The sequence below is a fragment of the Pterocles gutturalis genome, unplaced genomic scaffold (genome assembly GCF_000699245.1).
Source record: "Pterocles gutturalis isolate BGI_N339 unplaced genomic scaffold, ASM69924v1 scaffold2162, whole genome shotgun sequence".
In the NCBI taxonomy this organism is placed as follows: domain Eukaryota; kingdom Metazoa; phylum Chordata; class Aves; order Pterocliformes; family Pteroclidae; genus Pterocles; species Pterocles gutturalis.
In genome coordinates, this window is record NW_010112365.1 from 26518 (window position 1) to 33011 (window position 6494).

Genomic DNA, 6494 nt, shown 5'->3' on the forward strand with positions numbered 1-6494 from the left:
ACAACAGGTCAAATAGCAGTCACAGTGGGGGAGAGGTATGCAGCAAACAGAAAATAATGAGGAAAACATTGACTTTGCTTTTCAGATAGTAAGGAAGAGTTGGGTAAGAGAGTTTCATCTCTTGTGAGTGTTGCGAGATAAAATGCTCTCCATCCAGTGAGCTACTTGCAAATGTGGATGGATACATTTGAAGACTTTTGGTTTTTATAGAAAGGCTCCTCTGGAATGCCTGCTGAGGTCTACTGTCCCTTTTCACATAAGGTTAGTATTGTGTAATCTTGAAGTGCTGCAAATGTCGACAAGCTTTGTTGAAGCCTAAGGCCTTCTCAAAGGAATTTCCGCCCTTTGACTTACTTTAATTTTGGTTTTCCCTGCTCTCTCCACTGCCTCCTGTTTTCCATTGCACAATTTTTTTTTTCCTTCTGTTTCCCTATGTCGTTACTGAACTTTTCAGTGCCACCATCTTGAAGCCAGATGTCACACAAAGAGTCTGGAGTAAATCGAAATTAGAGTATATATTTATTATCCTGCTGGAGGAATCTAGGTGAAGCTGTAGGAGCAGGTCACCGAAGTTTCATATGAAATTAGTTTTACTTGCTTCAATCTCTGAAGAAGTAGAAGACCCCTTATTATTGTTTTTATACAGGAGATTGCTGCTGTTTTAAAAATTTGAATGATAGAGAAGCGTTAGCCGTTTTGGGACATATGTTCTCCTGATATACAAAGACTCTGTTTAAACAGAAGGATTTTTCAGTGCCAGGTGTTTTCAGAGGCTGGTGTTTGTACAAGGTGATTTTCATAATTAGTGCAGCAGGGCAGGGAGAGGAGGAGTCCTTTGTAAGTACATCTGATTCCTCGTGTTCAATACTTGATTTTATATTTTGCTTTTGATGAGAAAAAAAATCATGTTCCTTCATGCATCCTTGGTGAACTTTAAAAAGGTCCTTCCAGGAGCAAGCACTGACAGTGGGAACTATACCCTTCCTAGTCATCCATTGTTCTGCTGAGGTTAAAAAGTGACAGAGTCCATCCCTATAGTTCTTCTAGAACTTCACAGAAAGTGATTCTGATGTTTGCAAAGAGAGACTTGTTGTACTTTTATGTAATGTGTTAATTAGTGTGGGTGGATATGATCAAATCTAGTCTTCAAGCCTTTCAGACAACTCCCCAAACACTCCCACCTCCAGATATTAACAGATAGCACTGCATTTGCCAAATCTCATAAAAACCTGGTAACAGACTTCATGCAGGCAGAGCATAAGTGGATGCATTTATTTCAAAGAGAATACAGCTGTTTGCAGCAGACGTTAATTGGCCTAGTGTTTTTCTCTAGCTGAAATGCAACTGTTGAGAAAGAATAGAGAGAGACCTTGGATCATAGAATCACAGACTGGTTTGGGTTGGAAGGGACCTTCAAGTGCCACCCCCTGCCATGGGCAGGGACACCTCCCACTAGCCCAGGTTGCCCAGAGCCTCATCCAGCCTGGCCTTGAACCCCTCCAGGGATGGGGCATCCACAGCTGCTCTGGGCAACCTGTTCTAGTGCTCCAGCCCTCTGATCATCTTCCTTGGCCCTCCGGACTCACTCCAACAGATCCGTGTCTTTCCTGTGCTGAGGACTCCAGAGCCCACCTTATGCTCCCCTTTGCTATGGGCATCATGGCATATTAACGCAGAAAAAAAAAATCAAGGCAAATGTATATGCTGATTTTTCTGCATAAATCTAGAAAAGAACAGCTCCTTCTTAAATGAGTGAAGAAAGCACTCTAATTTGAGCTTGAGAGTGACCAAAGAGTAGGTGTATGAGAAACCAAAATAGGGATAGATGCAATCTTAGGGAGAGTGTGGTGGCCCTAAAGAGATAGAGGCGAGACCCCACCTTATGTTGCTGAAGTTATATAATAACAGAGGCATGTGATTTCCATCCAAATACAAAGTCTATAAAAGCAGCATGTTGTTTCTCCTGCTATGGGTCATCATGCCCTAAAAGGCAGTCCATTAATTTTGTAGCTTGCTGGCTCAGAACAGCCCAGTACACCAGTTACTGTTTGCTGTCTCTTGTTTTTTTTGAGGAAGGGAAAGCAAGCCATACACGTGAGATCAAGGAAGGGTCAGTTTGACTCACCACTCACTTTTTCCTAGCCAGCTGCAGTGGTCATCCATCATACCTAGGTATTGCAAGGACGTGTGGTTCTCTGGCTTTTGTTAGTAATCATGCTGACCTAGTGCCACTAGGTAGATGTGGTTCAGTTTCCTGGGTTTTTTCTTATGCAAAAGCATTTTTTAAATTTTATTTATCTGAAAGAGTTGCCTCTGTATTGCACAGGCTTTTCACAGACAGGCATCCTAGGCATGGAATTTCCCTGTGTATGTAATCAAAGTGTAATGAAAATAACCTAAATGTGAAAAGTTGCTGTTTGACATCTTCCCCAAGCATCTTCTTCTCCAAGCAATGCGGAATTCATGTAGAGGAACACTGTTGTAGCATCAATGCCTTAATCTCAGAAGTCTGCTGATTTCTGTATGCAGATGACCCTGGCTTCCAAAATTGACTTCCTAATTGTCCCTGAGGCAGTTTGCCACGGAGATTGGTTACCTGAGCACATCACTATTACAGTGCACGAGTGGAGGAAGGCTGCATGGAAAGCTGAGGTACATATAATCACTGAACAAATTGATTTAAACCTCTTGTCCTGCAAGACACTTCTGAAGAAAATAGCTTCAAGAATGAGTTGATATGTGATAGCCAGTACAAACCCAAGGACCGCAGGGAGGTCCCTAGTTGCCCTTAGGTGCCTGGGAGTAGCCTGCAAGACTCCCAGAAGTCCCGCCTTAGATTTGACCCCTGACTGGTTCCTTCCCTTGAACCAGCATGTGCAAACATTGGGCATTGTACATAACTGAAATGCTGCTTCATCCTCCTCGTTCAGCGTCAGGCACTTTGCCCCATAGCCACCAGCTCCCGCTTCTGCTCTGGGCGTTGCTGTTGATCTGATGAGTGTTCCAGATACTGGTCTGGCACATTGCAGTGTTAACAGCGGCTGTAAGAAAAGGAGGCGATTCATTGCTGTCTCTTCCAGGAAAGTCAACTCTCTGTGCCTTTATGCAGAGAGAGGACTGAAATAAATGCAAGGGTGATACAGTTTCTGGAATATTTTGGATCTATGAAAAATGCTGTCACATGGAATAAGGGTTTATAATAATAAGGGCTCATTTCAGAAGAATGTTAACAGAAGATGGAAATGGTCACAATGGAAAACAAGCGATATCCAAACACAGTTCCTCCTCCTGGAGCCTGCTGGGAATGATGATTTCATGCAGACATGCCATAGCCAAGTCGGTTCACTCGCATGGTCGTTACACCCCCTGCAACTTTGCCTATTCCATGTAATAGCAGAGGTGACAAGCTCATTGTCTCTGCTCTCTCAACTGCTGAATGTAGAAAAATGAGTGCTTAAAAAAAAAAATCCATCCATTAGAGAACAAAGCAATTCTTTGGTTCAGTGTCAGCCTTAGATAATGTATTGAATTGTAAGTTTTCTTAGGTAAATACTATAATTTTTTTTTAATTCAGACAAGTACTGCTCACAGTTCTCATTCCCTACATCAATTAAGAAAATAATTATTTCAAACTCATAAACCCAGCATTTAGGGGCACTAGTGCTTTCTGGCTGGAGATGTCAGGTTTCCTGTGATGCAATCTGTTAGGCAGCCCTTGCAATCTTCAGTACTTCCCTTTAAATACCTCTTCATCTTGTCGGTCGGATTTGCCAATGGCTCCTAACTGCACACGACAGAGGAAGTTATATTCTATCTTTCTTCCTCAGTGAACCGAGTTCTGGCAAAGGAACTCTCAGAGAAGACTGAGCCACAGGAGCCATGCTGTGTTTATTTTAGTTGGGTTTACATTAGGTCTGATTTTTGCTGATCCCTTCATTTTTTATCATTTTGTCTGTCTCTTCCGAAACTGTTGGGGAGGGATGTGTTTTGAGAGTTTCTGAGCCAGAATGCTGTGCATGCAGATGATTCATCTCTGTGCCTTCCCTTCAGGCAGTGTCTCACCTGTGCCTGCCTGGTCCACACTTCCTTCCACCTTAGCACTGCAAACTGCCCTAAATATCTGTGAGATTCGCTTCCTTTAAAGCATTTAGTATACCAAGAGCCCAGAGAACTGGCATTACTTCTGCCTAAAGAGTTGATAACTGCATATTCATCTTAACACTCACAGGATTTGAATGTGAACTGGGAAGGACTGTTGGGTGGTGGCTGGCCAGAACATCACTTAGTGGTTAAAGGGGGAATCATGAGCTGAAAGTGAAGCAATGAAAGAAGGCAGGCTTGCTGAAATGGGCAGGAAATGCATCAAAAGTCCACAGAGTGTGAACAGGAGGTTTGGGGGCTACATCCCCACTGTTTGGGACAAAGGACTGAACTGTAGATCTAGTGGCGTTTACTGAAATAGGAAATAAACACCCAGTAATGCACATGAACCCTTTCCATCTGTCTGAATAATGGAAATATGGTGCAAGCCCTGAATTGCAGGGTACCCAGCACTGCTGTTTGATTTCTTCTGATAATTCACTATTCAGGAATATTAAAACAGACCATTGTAACGATACCTAAAAGTGTCCTTTTGCAGTATAAAGTACATATCCTGTTGGATATGCTTTAAGGCTGCTAGATGGGCAACTGCTGTGCTAGTGATCTTCATCACAGCTAGCAGCACTGCTTACCACGGGCAATTCTTGCTATAAAATTAGCCTTTTCCTTCAATAGATTATTTTAAAATAGACTTCTTTCAAAATCCCATTTATCAAATACTTTCTATGCTTAATGGTTTTCAGCCAATGATTTGATTGCAAGCTATTCACCCCAACTCCCACTTTGAGTGCGTGCCATTCATTAATGTGTAGTTTTCTGTGGAACTGGCCATCCAAATCACACGGTGGCTCTGCTTTCCCCTGGCTGGATGCCTTCCAATCCCACAGAAAGCTTTCCAGGGGCTCCAGTATGTCTGGTGATGACTGTGAGATGGCTTCTGGCAACACTATTAATGCGTACTTGAGTGCATCCTCATCACGTATTCCAATCTTGTGATCAAAAACGTGCTTATAGACATTTTTGAGGGAAACTTGAGATACCGGCAGAAGTGCATTAGCCTTTACTTACAGCAGAAAATTTTCACAGTTTGGTTTTGTTTCCTTCACTGGATTCACCCCTCTCTTAGCCTCTGATCCTCAGGGATTAAAAAATCACACTGTGCTGATCTTGGAAACAGTTAATTAATATTAAAGTGACCTCCTGACATCAGGGCATGGCATATTTCCATACGAGGGGAACGGCATTATGATTTTTTTGGGATTTGTTTTGCCGCATACTCACCCCTAGTTCATCTAAGAAAACAAAACCACAAGTGGAATAAATTTGTACTGCCACTTCAATTTGCAAAGTGAGCAAATGTAGAAAAAGAGCAGAATGTCTGAATGCACTGAGAACACAGGTGTGTGAGCAGAAAGGTTGTGCTGGCTGCTGAGCATAATTCAATTCACCTGACGTTCATATTCCCCCTCTTCACTCTGACCTCAGATTTGAAACTCCTGTATCAGAACGGCAGGTGCAATATTTTGACATTACCTTTGCAAACCTTGCCCTACCGGAGCATTTCAGTTTCTATTATAGACATAGGGCAAGGGTGAAACAGAAAACTCTGCAGTGTTGCCTGGTGTCACAGGATGTGATTGCATTGATGGTATAGCCCTTAGGGTCACCCTAAAGCTTTGCATGGCAGCAGCCTAGATCAGGAATTCCTGGCCTACGGTTCAGGGGCAAGTGCTGCCGCTGCTAAGGTCCAGGTTTGACAAGCACAGCAAAATAATACGGCATTTGCCCACCAGCTGGTTCTTACGTCGCTCTGTAGAGACAAACCCTAGTGGCAAATTTGTAATCGGGTTTTCACACTCGTACTTGACCCTTTAGATTAGATTACAGCTTCCTCTTACTGCCATAATTTCAACATTTCCATGCCTTAAAACAAGGCTGGACAGCCCAGCCCTTGGGCTCCCTGCTAGCCTGCCAGGTGTGTTTTGGGGAAGATCTCTGACGTGCTGAGTGGGCCTGGCAATGCAAAGGCTCTGAGGGTTTAATGTTTGCTTGGGGGCACTCGTGATGGTTTTTGCCCCCCTTTTTTTTTTTCTTCTTGGAACTTTTAGTGAACGTAGCCTTTGTTTGCATTTTTCCGTGGTATGTGTTTACTGTTCACTTGTGCTGTGAGAAATAAGCCATTCTGTCGGTATTTTTTTCTCCTTCCTCCTGCTTTCATTCTTTTTACCGCCCACCGCCATTTCAAAATCCTTAAATTCCTTTCATTATTTGATGTTAACAGGACAAAAGAAATAAATATTTGAAAGAAGACACAAAGTGCCTTTCTGTTTTACTTCGGAGCTGCTGTGGAAACTGAATCCCAGTCTGCAAGGTCAAAAAAAGAAAGAAAAAAC